This window comes from Lactuca virosa, chromosome 4 (genome assembly GCF_052849685.1).
Source record: "Lactuca virosa cultivar CGN04683 chromosome 4, Lactuca_virosa_CGN04683_v6, whole genome shotgun sequence".
In the NCBI taxonomy this organism is placed as follows: Eukaryota; Viridiplantae; Streptophyta; class Magnoliopsida; order Asterales; family Asteraceae; genus Lactuca; species Lactuca virosa.
In genome coordinates this window covers 408083508-408104122 of record NC_136429.1, presented here as the reverse complement: position 1 = coordinate 408104122, position 20615 = coordinate 408083508, and positions in this window count along the sequence as shown.

Here is a 20615-nt window from a genome sequence, read left to right as displayed (position 1 = left end):
TGCCTCTCCGGAGGTATCCCAGGCAACTCCTCGGGGAATACGTCCACGAACTCTCGTACCACTGGCACATCGCCCACCGTCGCCTTACCCGCCTCCCGGGTATCCATAACGTAGGCGACATATCCTGCGCAACCCTGCTGGATGTAGCGCCTAGCCCTCACTGCTGAACATAAGGCTGGTCCTCGCTGTGGCCTCTCGCCCTGTATCACCATCTCTCCCGTACTTGGGGTCCTGATCCGCACCAACTGCTGTGCGTAGTCGATCACCGCCCCATTGGGGCTTAGCCAATCCATGCCTATAATAACCTTGTTCCCCCGCAACGATATGGGAACCAAATCTACCAAGTAGCGCTCTTCGTACAACCTCAGAACACAATCTCTGAAAACCTCTGACGCCCGCACTGATCGGTCGTCCGCAATCTCAACCTCTAGGGGGCACTCTAACATGCCTGAGGACTCAGGAAACCTCTTGCTAAGCGCAAGAGAGACAAACGATCGGGTAGCACCCGAATCAAACAACACCTGAACTAGAATACCGTTCACATGGAACAATCCTGTCACCACATCGGGTGCGGCGCGTGCCTCTTCGGCTGTCAACTGAAATGCTCGGCTCCGCACCACCGGAGCCTCTGCCTTGACCTTCCGGCCATCTGCAACTCGTGCTGTCGCTGGAGTCGGCACCACCACCGGCGCTGTTGCTGATGCTGCTGACAACCTAGGGTAGTTGGCCTTTTTATGGCCCCTCTGATTGCAATGGAAGCAAATCAGGTCTGATGTATGAACTGTGGGGGCGGGGCAGTACAATCACTGCCAAAGTGCCCCGTCTTGCCGCACTTGTAGCAGCCTGATCCCGAACCAGTGCGGCAAACTCCCTCATGTGACCTACCGCATTTCCCGCAGCGGTCCCGGACCTGCTGGCCCTTCGACCTAGCGTCGAATCCCTTGGGTTTCTTCCCTGAAACCCCAGCAACCTGTCATGTCTCTGCTTTCCTCTTCCTGAGATGCTCTAAATCAATCTCCCTCTCCCTTGTCCTGGAAATCATGGAATCCAGAGTCGGGCAAGCAGAATAGCTGACATGCTCCCTAATGTCAGCCCTCAACATATCATGATAGCGGGTCTTCCGCATCTCCTCATCCCCTGCGTACTGAGGTACCAATAAGGCCCTCTCCCGGAACTTGGCGGTGATCTCCGCCACAGTCTCAGTAGTCTGCCTCATATGAAGAAACTCTCTGGCCAGCTGCTGAAGCTCCACAGTCGGCGCAAACTCAGCCCTGAACCTGGTCACAAAATCTGACCAAGTCATAGCCTCAATGGTTGGGGCCCCCAGTGAATCACCCACTAACTCCCACCAATCTCTGGCTCGATCCCTCAAACAACCCGCAGCAAAGCAGACCTTCGACCCCTCCGGGCAGAAACTCGTCAGCTGTGCAGAATCGATGTCTGGAATCCATCTCTTGGCCACAATGGGGTCCTTCACCCCGTGAAAGTTCGGCGCACCACTCCCCCGGAAGTCCTTGAAGGACAGAGTGTGCGTACCCGACTGGCTGGACGCCACGTCACTCCTGAATGCTCGGAGGCGATCCTCCATCAGCTCAACAATCCCCTCCTTGATCGACCCGAAAATGATAGGGGTCGACTCAAGGATACCTCTAGTGATCTCAGACGCGATGAACTCGCGTAAACCGTCATCAACCTGCTCGGATCCCGCACCTAAGCCGGACCCTGATCCTGACCCAGATCCTGCTCCATGTCGCGTAATCGCCATACTCGAAAATAAACACATAAACGTCAGGACCATACATATCCTCGAGATATCTCGCACACTCTCCAAGTTTCCTGGTTCTATCTCAGCCTTCCTTGATTCAAGTACGGATCCTCTGCTTCCAGTAGTACGGGCCCATACTACCTTCCACATCTATCCGTACTTTCCTCAAGAACTGCCTTGACTTCACCAAGTCCCTTTCTACTAATACAACTTCCCAACTAAGCTCATCCTAGGCTTTCCTAGGACACCCTCCGACCTACTCTCCGCTGTCAGCTGCACTAGGAGTCCCTACCACCTTTCCCTAACTAGCTTGCGAATACTGTTACATATTCGCCTACTAGTTAGTTAAAGCTAGTCGGAACCCTTATAGCACAAAGCAAGCAGCATTCGTGCATTGAGTAACCAAATCAAGCATAACCTAATCAGGCTTTCATATTGTTGACTAAGAACCCTAGCATGCAGCTCAATAAGCTCATACAACAGGCATATAAGGCATCCTTCCTAGATCCTTAGTTGTATTCTAGCATGCAGTTCTCAGAATCATATAACAGGCATACAAGGCATCTTCCCAGATCCTTATCCCTAATCTAGCATGCAGTTCTCATAATCATAACATAACAAGTATGGGTATCTTGGGGAAAACTTACTTGAGCTCGGCCGGTCGCACGCATCACACACCTCGTTCTTTCTCAAAATTCTTTAACTTAGATTTTTAGAAAACTATTTTCTTGTAAAAATCCTTCAAGTCCTCGATTTGAGTCCAGACACCCCCGAAGGTGTGTCCGAATCCCTCAAACCAATGCTCTGATACCAACTTGTAACATCCCAATTTTTCAAGGCCAAAAATTTCATTTTTAATTAAGTAACTTGTAAAATAGTTTACCAAAACATTGCCAATGTCATATCAATTTATAAAAACCGAACAATGTGTCTCAAAACCATATCATCAATAGTAATAAAAATTCAGAGTACAATCCCAGAAAACTCAATGCGGAAATCATGTGTGTGTAATGCGCTGCTACACCGCCGACTCCTTCCCCTTAGACGAAGAGGTACCTAAAACCAAAACTAAAAACCATAAGCACAAAGCTTAGTGAGTTCCCCCATCATACCCATACCAAATAATGCATAATCCTCGGTATCTTTCAACCGGTAACTGTCAGGCATAGCCGGGAGCTGGACCCCCCTCGGTATCTTTCAACCGGTAACTGGGAACTAACCTCCCCTTCGGTATCATTCAACAGGTAACTGGGAACTAACCTCCCCTTCGGTATCTTTCAACCGGTAACCGGGGACTATTTCACCCCTACTACTGTTAACACATATTAAGCATAATAATCATATCAAGCATATTAATCATATCAAGCACGGTAAGCATACCACATATCAATCCTAGATAATTATCACAAAGACAATCATCTATCCAACACTCTCACTTGTGGGCCGGCATTGTGGTCGTAGACCCACCCCTACTAGAAGGAAACTCACCTCGAAGTCGTGTAGTGTCTGCATAGATCTCGGTGTGGAAATCGACTCTCCCTGACTCCTCAATCCCTACACAACAACTCTTCTAAGTTATCAACTCATACTCGTAACCCTTATAAGGGCCACTCAATCCAAGTCAAAGTCAAAGTCAAATCCATGGTCAAAGTCAACTTTTGGTAGAAGTCAACATCTGGTTGACTCGAGTCGCCGAGTTGGCCCGTCAACTCGTCGAGTCCCCATTTCCACAAAATGTCATAATCCCGTCCCTACTCGTCAACTCTAGCAAGAGCTCGACGAGTTCGCCTTCAACAACACATTAGACAACATTCAAACGACTCGCCGAGTTCGTCCTTGAACTCGCCGAGTTCATCTTCATCCATAAGAAGATGTTCAGTCTATGACTCGGCGAGTTCCCCTTGAACTCACCGAGTCCGTCTTCATGTGGCTGGTACATTGCTTTGAACTCGCCGAGTATGTTCATCCACTCGTCGAGTCCTATGATTTCCAGGTCCCTGGTGAACCTAAACAACTGGGGAAACCTTCGATCTTAACAACTGGTCCATAAACAGAAAGGGTTTGGTGGAAAATACACCCCGACTCGCCGAGTCCCAAGAACGACTCACCAAGTTCCTCTATGTCCAAAACTATACAGTTGATTATAACGGGTCTTAATGCGTCAAAACCATAGATCTGGCCTCCTAGGGTCCATTTTATAGGTAAAGCTTCAAACTTGATATACATGCATGGGGTCTTTGGCTCAACAAGCCATAAAAAGGAGGTCTACAAGATGCATGTGTCTCTCATGGCCATAAAGTTGGCACCTTTATGCCATGAGAACCCTCCAAGGTCCAAGATTTGAAGCCATATCTCCACATTACACCCCAGAACCTGAAAATGGCTTAGAAATGCCCTAAAGATACCAAACGTCCAAGCCCTAAGTTGATTAAACACATGGAAAGTCAAGATTGAAGTTTTTTTTTACCTTAAATGAGCTGGAAATGGAACACAATCTTTGGATCTTCTAGCTTCAACTTGAACTCCCAAGCTCTTTCCTTCTTCTCAAGCTTCACAACCACCAAAAATGCACAAAAATGGCTTAAGAGCACTCAAACAAGGCTAGGGTTTTAGTTTAAGGTCTTCTGGAAGTGTGAGGGACGATGGAGGCTGATATAGGAGGAGATAAGTTGTCTAAATAGGGTGCAAACCCTAAATATTAGGGTTTTGTCCAGACAGCTCCTACTCGTCGAGTCGGTCTTCCGACTCGTCGAGTAGGTCACTTAAGCCCCCGATCAACAGTCGAGTCTACTCGACGAGTTGGGCCTCCAACTCGCCGAGTCCCAGAGTAAATTTCAACATTTCTTGAATTTAAATACGTACCAGAGATCGGGTGTTACAAGTCTTCTCGAAGTTGTCTGTGTGTTCATGCGTCTTGAATATTAACGAATCTATGTAAATAGTTCGATATCCCTGGTTGAATTTTCATTTGTCTGGTTTCCGTAGGCAGATACTCTGCATTTTTTCGTCCTTTATCTTTAATCACCATGTTATGCATTATGATACATGCATATAGAATATCTTGTTGAGTTCTTGACTGATATGGTCGTGTCGTATGTTCAACTATGTGTCATTTTGACTTTAGAACTCCAAAAGCACATTATACATCCTTACGTGTGCTTTCTTGTCTCCTCTTGAAAAAACTGTCTCTTGGTTCTACTGGGTTTCGAAATTCCTTCACGAATGTGGAATATACATAATATATTTATTACATCCGTAAGGTAATACACACATTTATATTCATTTCCATTCACTATGAAAGAAGCATCCAGTGCCTTTCCAGACAAAATATCGTCGAATATTGGTGACTGATCAAGAACTTTGATGTCGTTGTTGGAACCCGTAACCCCGAAAAAAGCATGCAAAATCCATAGATCTTGGGAAGCAATGTGACAACCGTCAAAATTTTAGACAGTTCTAGATTTGAATAAACTTAGTTGCACATATAGGCACGACGCATACTAGACTTTGTAACTAGAAGCTAAGTTATAAACTACTAGAAACTTGGAAACAAATAGAATCGTAGGATGGTGTACTTAGATTTCACATTGGTATGTGAATTCTACAACTACTTAACTATAGTGACTATCCATATTCGGGTCATTCTTTGACTCGAACATCTTTGCATGAATCATGTGGACACTTCATGCACTTGACATAGCAGTAGAAATTAGGTCCAATCTCTCATAGGAACTTAAGTCAATGTTGAAACTATGACTAGTATACTTAATTCTTTAATTTCGTTTGAATCTCGGAATCACTACATAGAAATGCCAATAAACCGATAAAATAAATTACAAACATTATTTCTTACTTGAATTAGAGTTAGGAAACCCAAAAATAATTCGAAGTCTCAATGATTCAATTTATTTTGATATCCAAAGATTTATTAAATCTCAAGATCCTAAAAACCCTAAAAACTCAAATTTATAAACTTTAACACCTAAAAATCCATAAAATTTGGTATGGACTTTATGATATCAATTTAAAATAACTAAATTTAGTAAAATATAATCAAGGAGAAATAAAATTTATGTCATTAATATTTAACCTTATTTTCTAAGCCAAAAATCAAGATATTATGAGTAAAAACTATATTAAGGTGCATATTTTATAAGAATTTGGTATTTTTATAAAAGATTTAAAATTTATAAGATTGGAAGAGAGAGGGAGCCCCCCCCCCCTTCAAAATTTCGGCCACCCTCTCTCCTCCTTCGAAAATTATCTTCCCAAAATATTTAATCATTTTACAGAACCCTATACTCTTCACTTTTCTTTCACTCTTTCTCTCTCACACTCAACCACTCCATTTCTCTCTTCCTCTTTCAAACCCATGCAAAAATCATCCATAATCTTCCATAAACCCATGAAATTTATGGTGTTCTTGGATGTTCTTGAAGCTCAAAATCAGAGTCTAAGTAAAATACCTCAATCTCTTCATCATTCTCCTTCACTTTTCTTTAAAGTTTTACAAGTTTTCTTACACTTTCTTCTTCTTCTTCTACACCATTGTTTATGAAAATTCATGTTCATAAACATGAATGTCGACTTTGATGATGATGGTGGTAGGATTTCACTCAAGAACATCATGCATGTTGTTCGATGGTGAAATCCAAGGACCAAAACCTATGTCAAACCCTAAAATATGGATTTTTACTAGTTTTAAATCTTTATCCACCACATGCATCCAATTTTTCCTTTGAAAACATCACTATGAACAAAGTATGTCCATGCATGGTCTTAAGACCGTGATGCATGTGATAAACATCAAGCTTAAAGGCTTGATGATCAAAGTACATTGTTAATAGTGCATATAAAGGATTTTATTCAAAAATCTAAATCTCCTTTTATGTTCAAATTTTTTCCCCAGAATCCCAATAAGAAAATAAGAAGATCTGTAAAATCCCAAAAGTTGTTTTCATTTTTTTGATTTATTGTAATTGTTACAAGGAAACAAGGTCATAAATCATATAAAATACTTTATGAGGTCCATAAATCTTATATAAATTCATGGATGGCCCATAACGTGAATAAACATCCTTGACGAAGTTTCATAAATTTTGGTTACTGTTTTCTATGTTTTTAAATTTTCTTTATGATTAACTCAAATAAATTATAAAACCAAGTTCCGAGATATTAAAAGAGCATTTAAGAATTTTCTCTTCTTCTAGGTCATGTGTCATACTTAGAAAAATATTTTGGGGGTTTTCATACTGTATTTATATTTTTCCATGATTTTTGGGTATATAATGGACTAAAATCGGGAAAAATAGTTTTATTCATCCAAATTTCATGACAATTTACCAGAATATCTTATACTTACATAGGGATGCTATATAAAAAGTTGGATGATTTTTCTCTTTCTTTATGCTATTTTTGTTCTATTTTCCTAAGATGAAATACACATAAATCCAAAAAATCGAACTCCAATATATGAAAATCACATTTCGTATTTTTCCCAGCTTATGTACACTAGGTATGAATTTTACAAAATAGCTACACCATTTGAAAACCAACTTTTAAATTTTACCAGGTTCTATATGTCTAATACCACTAGCACAAAAAGTTTAGTGAATTTTTGAAACTGTTTTCTATTTATCTCTATTTTGATAGAATAAATACACAAAGATCAGAAAAATCATGTTAAACTATTTGAAAATAAGTTTTTATATTTTTTTTCCAGATTATATATGTTTCATAAAAGTGGTGCACAAAGTTTTGGGAATTTTCTTAACTGATTTCTATTTTTCATGAATTTGTATCATTTTTGATAATTAAGTATAGGAAAAATGGTTATACATATCTAAAATGCATGAAATATTTTATGGAAATCTTTGACTGCAATTGGAACATAAATAAAAAGTTGTGTGATTTTTAGTTACTATTTGCTATTTAATTAGAATTCCTTAATGTAAAACACAATTAAATTATAAAATCCAGGTTTTATTATTCAAAAGTAGCATTTAATAACTTTCCCAGTTTAGGGATGTCGTGAAACAGTTACACAAAAGGTATAAGAATTTTTCATGATAATTTACTATTTTTCCATGATTTTGTGATTATTCAAGAAATTAAAATGGTGAAAAATAGTTAGACAAATCAAAAATTCAAGAAAGTTTATCTTAAGTTCTTTTACTTCAGTTAAAACTTAAATGCAATGTTTGGAAAATTGATTCATCGAAATCTAAATTTTACAGAAAAATGTTTGTTACTTAAGAATATTAAATTTTGACACAATATTGGCATAATTCTATTGTAGTAGTAAGTATACTAGTATTAGATTTCGATTAGAGACTCATTAGTATGTAACATCGTTGTAGGAATCGATAACGGTACAAGTAGAGCGTAGTTCAAGGCACCATTTGCATTATCTCAAGGCATTGTGAGTATTCACACCTCCCCTTATTTTCGGGTTTTAAATGTTTTGGGGTGGAAAAGCATGTCATAACTATTTATGTTTGATGTATCTATATTGAATTGTATCAAACTTGATTGCTATATTTTGCGATGTATTTGTATGCAACTTGAAACATGAGGCCTTATCGTCTTAACTCTCTTATACTTTACTCCAACCATTAACTCTTTGAGCCAATGGCCATTATGAATAGCGTTATTAGGAACTGACAACTCCTCACTCGCCTGATTGCTTGAGTGCATGATACCATATTCATCTATGGAACGATAAGCATAGATCTTGATAGGGCATCAGTCATAGGCTTGGTTGTGAACTCATTGTTTGCTCATATACGTACAAACTAGATTACTTATTATAGCAACAAACTTTGTTTCTCATTATAGCAATGAACTTTTATTACTAGAAACGTATTTACTTGTCTTAGCAATGAACTTGTTTGCTCCTTGTAGCAACAAACTTGTTTGCTCTTTGTAGCAGTGAACCTATTTACTCATTTCAGCAACGAACTTCCATTTATGGAAACTTCTATTAAAACTCTGATTACGAATTGTATACTACTATTTTTGTAAACTTGTGATCTCACCAACTACTTCGGTAGTCGACCGCTCATTTTACATGCTTTTTCATGAACTCGTCTATAAGATGGCACTTTGGGACACATCACTTGTAGGAGTATTCGCATGTGTTGTTTTTCAATTACATTGTAATTTCTTTTAAAAGTTGTTCAAACCCATTGTAAATTGTAATGTTTTCAATACTATGGTTGGTGTTGTCTTTTAACTTTTGCTATGCGACCCTTTGTTCTATTGCACCTCGTGTTTCCGCTTTAGTGGGGTGTGACAAGCAACAACCTTTATACCAACGAAGGTGCTCCATGATAACTACTTGCATATTGACCTTTCTGCGACACATGACAATTTCTCCATTTCAAGTGTGTGCAATCAATACTTACAAGCTTACCCGCAAAACCATGTCTTCCTCATGTGACACATATAGTTGTTGCATATCATTCAACGAAAGTTTCCGCAAATAAACGTCATCAATGGTTTTAACAACACATATTGTCAATGTATACAAACTTTCTCTTGCAGTTCTCTCAAACATTCTCATACAGTCGTCAATAGAATCATGCAACTCCCCCATAGTCATCAACTTAATTGCCGCAACACATTTCTACAACCCTATGAATCCTCTCTTATCTTTTAGCATCATATCTCATTTGGAAAATTCATACATAAACATATATTTATCAGGTAAAAAAATGTATTTATTTTATCTTAAAGCTACATTTATGAATTACAAAATTGAAAGAAACGATACATGATTTTCAAGGCGTTGGTTATCCATACAAACATATTTTTTCGCAAATGAAATATTCTTTTGAAATCGCTCGGATGGTATCCACAAAATAATCGTGAACTAGACGTTGGTGTCCTTCGCGATTTCTATTTAACATCGTGCATCTTGTTGGTAGAGGAGCTCGATCTGGTTGTAGTAGCACATTCGTGCAATACTCGTACATCATAGTGACGAGGATATAAAGAAAAGAATGATGTTGGTGAGTTTAAGGAAAAAGTTATGTATTTATAGGTAATAAAAATTAATATTATTATTATTATCGTCGTCGTCGTTATTATTATTATTATTATTTTGAAAATATGACCGTTAATATGGTCAAAGTGGACCAAATCAATTTTTAGTACGCGTTGCAAGGCGTTGGCGTGACAACGAGAGATTCCATAACGGTACCAGGGTCAGTGTTCAAGTCGTGGTAATAGAGTTATGCCTTGTCTACGTCGGCTATAACGCCCAATAACCGGCACATACCCTCCGGTCTAAACAAGAAAATCAACTTTCCTTAATATGATAGGTTGCTTGAGCCGATATGAGGTACGGATGCATGGACGGATGTAAGAAGGGAGTAAGGGGATATATATATATATATATATATATATATATATATATATATATATATATATATATATATATATATATATTCTCCCTTGAAGTTGTTTCTTTGATAAAAAAATACCCTTTAACATTTTAAAATTCTAAATCCGCCCCTGTACGAATGTACAATAAGATGGAAAAGTGAGCTCACCCCGCCAAATCTATATTTCATCATTTTTCACTGAGATTATTCGGCAAATGACCAAAATGTAGGGTGACTTTGAAGAAATTGACCACAAAAATGGAGATTTCAGAAAATGACCACAGGTTCCGCAGAGGGGGTTCTGCAGAACCATAAACACCTCTGCAGAATGTGAACACCTCTGCGGATCTTGGTTTTTTTCATTTTTTCGTTTTATTTTTTTTTGTTTTCGTTTATTAATATTATTTTTTTTAGTCACATAAGGTATTATGTGATTATTATGTAAAAAAAATTGTTTTCGTTTTTTCTTTTTATTATTTAATTACCCGTTTATAAATGCCGTGTGTTTAATAAAAATTATACAAATATTTTATGCTTTTTATAAAATTACACACATCAGTATTCTGAATAATAAGCATACTTTAAGTAGGTTACAAAACATACTTTAGAAAACATAAACATACAACCTTCATAATAAACATACTTTAAAATAAACTTCATTAAAGTCTCTGCAGATCCTCTACAGCTTTGCGAAATCTTTGTTTTTTGATTTTTTTAATTTTTTTTTTTGTTTTTTCATTTTTTTTGCGTTCATTTTCGTTTATTAATATTTTTTTAAATACACTAATAAGTTATATGATTATTATGTAAAAAATTGACAAAAAAAAAATAAAAATAATGAAATGTTTTATGTAATACGTTTGCTACTGAGGAACCGAAACACCTCTGCGGATCTTCAGTTTTTTAATTTTTATTTTTTCGTTTTTTCGTTTCCTCAGAAGTGTTTCGGTTCCTCAGAGGCAAACGTATTACATAAAACATTTCATTATTTTTAACATTTTTTGTAGAATTTTTTACATAATAATCACATAAGGTATTAGTGTATTTTAAAAAAAAAATTATATTAATAAACGAAAATGAACGCAAAAAAAAAACGAAAAAATAAAATAAAAATTAAAAAAAATCAAAAAACAAAGATTCCGCAGAGCCGTAGATGATCCGCAGAGCCTTCAATGAAGTTTATTTCAAAGTATGTTTATTATGAAGGTTGTATGTTTATGTTTTCTAAAGTATGTTTTGTAACTTACTTAAAGTATGTTTATTATTCAGAATACCGGTGTGTGTATTTTATAAAAAACATAAAATATTTGTATAATTTTATTAAACACACAACTTTTATAAACGGGTAATTAAATAAGAAAAAGGAAAAACAAAAACAAATTTTTTTACATAATAATCACATAATACCTTATGTGATTAAAAAAAATAATATTAATAAACGAAAACAAAAAAAAAAACGAAAAAAGGAAAAAAAAGTTAAAAAAACCAAGATCTGCAGAGGTGTTCACAGTCCGCAGAGGTGTTTATGGTTCCGCAGAACCCCTCTGCGGAACTTGTGGTCATTTTCTGAAATCTTCATTTTTATGGTCATTTTCTTTAAAGTCACCCTATATTTTGGTCATTTGCCGAATAAGCTCTTTTTCACTAGACTTGAAAATAATATAATATAAATACCAGTTTCATCTTTATGCTTTGTAATTTAAAAGGGATGGATAATAACTTTATTCTGTTGTCATTCATTTTTTTTCTCCCATTTGGAAATAATACCGGTAACAAAAGCTAAATGACGCGGGAAGCACAAGTGCCGAAACTTGCGGAGTTAAAGTGGGTGGAAGGAGACTGCAATGGTCAAAGATATCAGGTTTTGAACTTAACTCCTTGGTTTTCTCTCCATGTATGACTCCACTATCCACTATTAATTTGTTTTAACTAAAAAGGCATTACTTTTGATTTTTGAATTATTTTTGCTAACCATGTATTGAAGAGTTGACCTTATTATTTTATAAACATGAATATGAACATGTATAATTAGATGTCTTCTAGTGGCTATCTGGAGTATATCATATTCAAATTCCAATACATAAATAGAGACGGTTCAAAAGATTTTTTAATATAAAAAATAATAAACTGTATTATTTAAACAGTTCATGTTAACTTATTCTAAAAATAATATGAGATGTTAATCGCGGAACACTAATAATATTTTGATATGTCAAAATTTGAGCGTTTGACCTCTTGTATAAAAATTCATTCATCAACCTTAGGCTCCCATCGTGGGACACGAGCTTTATATAATGATCAACAAGATCGGTTCATACGTCCGAAGGCAAGATTAATAACAATGTTAATTTGTTTATACTGTACAACGAACCAAACACATATTTACCAAAATTGTATTAATCAAAAGCGCATTAAATTTTTCAATTAAACAAAACTCTGTAATACAAATTAAAACTTGTAAAATTCACCTAAGAGTTTTTGGCACTGTAGCACAACAATGTTTTGACAATTTGCACATTTAGTCACTCATGTTTTTTTGTGTTAAATTGGTCCTTAATGTTAGTAAAATACCGGCTAATTACACCCTTATTCACCCGGTAAACAGAGCAACCGGTTGTATTTCTTACTCGACATTATATTAAATAAGATTTCTTATCTTACCTCATCCACGTATGAAAACAAAGTCAAAATGATCACATTTATTCAGACACCACTAAACTCTTCTTCTTCGTTCTTCATTTTTCTCATTTCTTAGTGACAAAGAGCAAAAAAAACTAGGGTTCCAACACGTTTTCTCCGATCGAAGTCAGTGATCAGACAACCAACCGACAATGTCATCCTCGACGCCAAACCCTAATGGAATCTACCCTGTAGTGGAGCTCAACTTCAAAGGTGTATTTCTTCGAAATCCTTTCTCGTATGAACCTGGTATGAAATTCACATTCGATGATCATGATTTTTCTGGAATGACATACTATGAATGTATCACCTTTCTCGAACGGTTCATGCAAGAAAGTATAAAGAAGTTATACTACTATAAGCCAGATAAGCCCTTATTATCTGGGATAGCTGCTATTGTTAATGATGGAGGCTATGCTTCTTTCATTTTTGATGTTTATGAGACCGATGGTATAGTTTCCCTTTATGTGGATCGTGATGGTCAAGGAATAGAGGACCGATTTGGCTCTGAGATAGAAGAGGAAGAAGATGGTGACGATTCATGCATTGATGGTGGTGAAAATGATGACGAAATTGAAAACCTTAGAGATGTGGAGATGGACTTTAATGATGATGAAGTCACTATGAACATAACAGAGGCTGATGATTTTCTGTCTGAATTATGTGGTGAAGAGGAAGAAGGAAATGATAACAACATAGGTGATGATGTTGTGGGGGTAAAGAGGAGGCAAATGTTAATGGGTTTAGGCCATAAGAACATCCTATGTGCTCATACAAACCCTAATGCTTGGATCTAGGTTTCTCTATTGTACATGCAATTCATCCAAGACTTTAAACCCTAGATCTAGTATATGATAATCAATATAACATATGAATGAGGGTTTAGATCATACCTTGATTGTTATGTATCAGTAACAATCTCAAATCCTTCTTGTAATGACTTTAGAAAGCTTAGAGTCACAAGTGTCACTCCTCTAATGGCTCACAAACACCAAGAGCAAGAGGATGAAGAAGAGAAGAGAAGGAGGCTACCAAAACGTGTGGAAAACCCTAATCAACAAGTTCACCACGTTTTTGAGCCATAAGGGTCCTTTAAATAGAGAGACTATTAGGGTTATCAAACAAGGAAACCCTAATTTGGATGCTTAAGCCCTAAGCAACCCATTGACTCCTTCCTTAAAGGCCTAGGACGATTTCTAATGGGTTTCCCCATAGAATTCGTCCATCCCTTTAATATGTAGTCCATTAGCTCAATATTCAACTATCATACAATTGACAGTTCTAGTCCCTTAAGTTTAATTAATCTCTTTTAGCCACAAAACTAATTACCAATTAATTCTTGACTAATATTAATTAAACAATATGATTTCTCCTTTAATATATTATTCTCATAATATATTAATAAATCATATTTAATCCTTTCTCTCCATAATTCATCCTATCAAGTTGCTTTGGTGAAGGCAACCCAAAAGGACCATGCACCATCGGGTCAGGTACATACCAAAATGGTTATGGACTTAGACACTAATCCAACAGTCTCCCACTTAGATAAGTCTAATAACTATTCTGCGTATGACTTCAGATCCTGATCTGCAATCGTAGCTTTCCAAAGCCGCTGTCAACTCTGATCTTTTCAGATACGCGTCCTTTAGATAAGGGATCATATATTCCTCCATTCTAGATATCGTATAGACTGAGACATGGATTTAAATCATTCTCTCTGTCTATGTGTTGTTTCCCGATTTCCGATTTATGACGACTGACAACAGACTACAATTAAACACATCAAATTAGTCCCGGCTTGGCCAAGCGCTTAGTTGTCATCACTAAATCATCGAGGGGCCCACAGATATCGCTTTCACCCTACTTTGGATAAAAGGAACGGATAAACTTCGACTCAATGCTCGCTTGCACTCACTCACCGAATCACACACAACAATATGTTTTATAACACCAAGTTACTGGTGCGTTTACATATTATCAATGTGTAACCGACTCGTAAGATACAACTCACACATCTCGGTTTCAAGAATATAAGATATTATCGTCTCACCAATCACTCGTGATAAAATCCATGAAGTGATCCAAGTGAGCATGGGTTTTAATCCAATGCTCAAATCATATTCATAAGCACTCATGAACGTTGCAGCAAACATTTGCTTATGTCTAATACACTTTAGACAATCCACACACCAATTCACGACAGTCTTCATTCATACCTACTTCCAACATATGAACGACTGTGGTCCGTTCGAATAATTTGATTGTTCTGAACCAATTTAATTATTCAGGAAGTCAAAACATGCAAAGTGAAACACAAGAATAATACTAATCCTATATGGTCCCAAACCTTTGAGTATAAATAAAACACCTTTTATTTATCACCATATCGATTACTCATTATTTGTAGTTTCGGGTAATCAACTTCTTACTTGAATTATTACTACACTTGTCCCATGCTCTCAGCATGCACACAATGTTTACCTACGGTCCTTTCTTTGTCAAATGAACACATTTCCAATCATACAACTTCCAATCCTTTTCATAAGTATAAGAATATCAAATTCTTGTTACTTATGCTAGATTCTAACATTTTATGCAATGATTCTTTCGTAAAGTCATAGCTCAAAATCATCAAGACTTGGCCAATCTCTATCAGAAACAATTCTATAGATATGATGTCTCTCACTCAAAGTACATTCCTTTGAACATCCTTCTTGCATAAAAGTTTCTAATCTAGACATAGATTCTTAATATCCAACTCCCAATATGGAAACATTTCCATATTTGGCATATGACAATTTATTCTTAATAGAATCTTATCTATTCATATTAATGTCATCCAATACCATACTTCCAACTACTCACAAGCGACCAATCCTCAGCGAGCTTTGGATCGTCCTTTGATAGTTGTTTAATTATTTTAGTCAAAACCGATTCTAGTCCTTTTTCCCTCTAAATGCGCCAGACATTTTGAAAATTTTAGAATGGTCAAATATTATAGCACTTGCAATCGATCCTATACCCGAAGCATATGGAACACGATGCATAATGTCTTACATAAAGATATGATGCTTTATCCATCTTTTGCCATAATATTTTATGTGTCTCGTTCTTACAATTCGAACTATGAAGAGGGATGCCGTAATCATAATCGAAATTTAAGAACACACTATGTATCCTTTGACTAATTTTATTAAAATTTCTCAATCTAAGCTTTAGATATTGAAACGAAATACAATATTCTCTCCCTTAATTATAGCAAAACAACTTTCCAACCCTTACGACCTTGTAAAGTATAACTATTGTTTTCTATAATTAATATTGCTAACTTGCAATACTTGCCTTAATAATCATACAAGCACAACATTTATGCTCCCACAATCATGATGATTATTATCGTATGAGCATAACACTTATGCTCCCACTAGCTTTGACATGTTTTAGAAAACAACTGAACTTCCAGAAAACATTACTTATTGAATTTCTGAAGTTCATATTTCTAATACCTAATGCTTTGATAATCCTTTATCTAAGCTTCTTAAACTTATACACCTTTGCCTTAGATAGCTCATATGTGTGTCTAAACAATCTAGACTAATTGCCAAATCTCACAATCGAATTATGGAAAGGGATGCCGTAACCATAATCGAATTCGAGAATACAATTTCACAATCACTATCTTCTTAAAATCTCTCTTAGTGAAAGCATTTCCTCACAGTCATTTTCATGAAGGAGGGAATCTTATGACACTTAGATTTTAATGGTGTATGTGTTCCTATCCATGCGAATTTGTCAAAACCAAAGTTTGCGACAAATCCAAACTCATATGGACCGAACTTTCTCAATCTTGATTTCTTGCCTTATGGTAACACGAGTGCCCACCATGTCTTCCAAGTAGTTAAGCAGCTCACCCTTTCATATCAACGTACTTTTCATTGATCAAGGTGCTTGCCTTTTATGCGTTCAAATGAGAACTCATAGAACTCACATGCATAATTAACTTAATTGGAATGGCACAGAAATAAAATAATGTCAACACGATAGGTTGTAAACCTCAAGTCGTGTGCTAGTGATGATTGATAAGGTTTATTCTCGATTAGTTCTTGAAACTTTTCAAGACCATTAAGACTCCCACTAACTCCTTGACATATAAGATTCTTTTGTCAATAAACATTTCTCGACAAACAAATATTCAAGAGTTAGTGTAGTTTTTATCAAGACAAAACACTTCACTACATTGGCCCTAGTTGGTCTTTGTCTTATCCAAGACATCACAACTTTCCAATTGTGCAAGAATAAGAAAACTTTTTCAAATTTCACATTTGATGAATGTTATAAACCTTCTTAAGACTTGTCACTCAATTCACAATCTTAACTCTAAGACTTGGTTTTGGAACGAAGTATGATTGACTTCTTGATTTAACCATTTCTTCAATTCTTGATTCCTCTTCTCAGACATACAATTGCACTTAAGACTCACTTAGAGGATCAATTGAGATATGGTTCTTAATCATTAAGACCTATCATAAAACATAATAAAAAGGTACTCTCCCTTCTTCTTAGGATAGAGAAACTTTTATCTTTCTGCCTACTTGATTCTTCTTATTCGTTCTGCTATTTATTGAAACTCTTTCAATCAATTGAGAATTACACTTAATCTCATAAGTATAATCATATTTAATTAACCTTAGTAAATCATGACGAATATCTTTGTTACTCTTGTGGTGGACTTGATCAGCACACAACCTTGTGTACTCGATCTCCTAGTCCTTCACTTGACACTTTGTCAATGAATTAGTCTAATTTCCAAATATGAAATTTCTCATTCATCATGCAACCAAGTTGTATGATTCCAAGTTTCTATCCACTTGAAACCTGGGCGATGAGAAACTCTCCCTATTTGGTGAATTCTTGACATTTCCACTATTAACAACATAATTAAGAATCAAATCCATTATTGCTAATAATAGAAACATTCAAACATCAATTTTTCATACACGCCATTGCAAGGATAAATAAATAATATAAAATCAAAATTTATTTTATTGCGAAAAAATTTATCCTTACAATGCAATTCATTGAAAAACTATGCTAATACATATTTCTTAGCAATCTTATTCTAACTCTAAGTAGTAGCTCAAGAATCTAATCTTCAAGTAATGCGATCGAAATCCATTTCTTCACGGTTAGATTCCGCTCACTTCTTCCCTTAAGCTTCCTCTCTTTTCTTCGACAAAACATCAAATGTAATCTCATCACATCATGTATTAGGAACTTAAAAGAGTTAGTTAATGGATTTTACCTAAAGTAGAGCCATACGTTTTGACTCTCCCATCTCTTAGATCTCTTAGGTAAATAAGGCCACTTCGTCTCCAATGCCCCTTCTCTTGGCAATAAAAGCAAATTGACTCTTTTGGAATAGCACATGGAACTACTTCAGACTTTGCCTTTCTCTTATGATCAAACCTTTTGATATGGCATGCCTTTCGTTGCCGTTGCCTATATCCATAGAGGACTGGAATGCAGATTCACCAATCAACTTTGCTTTTTCATTGCGCCAAATCATTGCTGATTCAGCAGCAATAAGCATGTAGGTGAGATGTATGAGGGTCACGTCGTGGTTCATCATATAGTACTCTCTTACGAACTCACTATACGAATTAGGAAGTGACTGAAGAACCCAGTCAACAGCCATCTCCTCACAGACAATGGATCCCAACATTCTTAACCTATCAATGTGTGACTTTATCCCTAGGACGTGTGCACACACTGACTTTCCTTCTTCATGTTTACTTGCCAAAAGGGCTTGAGTGAGCTTGAACTTTTCAAGCCTTCGAACTTGTGGGTTAGGGAGAATAATTGGAGGAGGTGGAGGAAGTGAAGCATGATCTCTTGTTCCTCGATCGAATCATGGAATATCATCTTCATGTGGAATGCTTGTTCCACGGGATTTGGGAAGACCATAGTTGTCATACTTTGACATCTACAAAACGGGAGAAAACAAATTCAAGTTAGTTGATTGATTGAGTCCTTAATAAATCACCCAAATGAGATATTAAGGCTAGGACCCAACACAATACTCTACAACTTGGGAAAGGGATGCCGTAACCCAAATTGCAGAACATTTGAAGGTAAGTGAATGACGATTCACTAATTTCCACCATGAAAAACGAAGAAAAAAAATTTAAGTTTTAAATCTATTGAAAATTCCTAGATCTTTTGAGATTCATTGAACATTTCAATGGCATGTTTAAATCTCGATATGCCCCTCGATTTGTGACTGGGATGCCGAGGATCACAAAACAGGGTGTGAATAACCATGCAAACTTACATGGTGCCCTCAAATGTTACAGTCACCTATTCGATGTGCCGGTTAACCACACACGCTCCACCGAACTATGACAAACAATGAGTCACCCTTTGCTACCTTTGCTTAGAACCATTTAGTGTGCCGGTTAACCACACACGCTCCACTAACGTCTTCGCAAGGGCACAAAGTGTAATTTCATGGAATTGCATCAATTCACTTTTGCCTAAAGTAACTAAGATTGGGAATTTTGTAAAAGCATTTAGTTACTTTTGTACTTCATTATACTTATAATGGAAGGTTTCTGTCCTATCCTACCCGTTCGGCTAACGACCCTCCACTAGTCAAGAGTGCGATGGGTAAGAGTGGATACCCATTCAATCGCCATTTTATAGGCAATTTCCTTAAACACCCCTTATAGACCAGCTTCGTGAATGAGGCCTACTAACGGTAAGACTGACTGTTTACTCATACATATATAATACTAGACTTTTAATGTTATATATAGTATAGGGTGTATTTTATACTTTTAAAATACTTGGTGGTCAAATTTAATAATTACACTTTTAATTTAATTAAATTGTAAACCAAAACTTTTATGGATTTATTAAATCTCTCTTAATTATACACTTTAATTAATTAATAAAACCATAAGGGTGTGAATTGAACTTTTCAAAACAATACTAGGGTTTTAGAATTTAACATTCCTAAGTTAAACTTTTAATCAACCTTTAAATTCCAAAACTTGAGGGCAAGTTTTGAAACATTTCAAAACATTAGGGTTTAGAATTTAAATATTTCAAAATCAAACTTTTCAATCAAAATTTAAATTCCAAAACTTGAGGGCAAGTTTTGAAACCTTTTTCAAAACATTAGGGTTTCAACTATTTAAATTTCAAAACAAAACTTTTGAGTTCAAATTTAAACTATAAAACCTAAAGGGGAAAAATTGAAACTTTTCATAACACAAGAATCAAATATAAATTAAACAATTTATTTTATCATTATCTATATTTGACCTAATTTTAATTTCTTGCAAAGTAAGTTACCCAATTAATACAAATAATCAAACTTTATCATATAAGGAAGTTATTATCCAATCAATTGGTAATTATCTTTTGTTTAATCAAGGATATACTCATAAATACGTATAAAATCGGATTTTAATGATCTAAAACAGATAAGGCAAGTATCCATGAGTAAAACAGCAAGAAATCCCGAAAATAGCTCCATCTGATGCTCGAACTCGCCGAGTACCACAATGGACTCGCCGAGTTGAGGCCTACTCGCCGAGTACACTGTGGTACTCGCCGAGTTCATCAAGTAGGGAGCTCAAAAAAACGTTTTTGCAACTTGAACAAACATACAAGGCATCAATACAATAGAAACCAATCAAGGCTCTGATACCACTAATGGGTTTAGGCCATAAGAACATCCTATGTGCTCATACAAACCCTAATGCTTGGATCTAGGT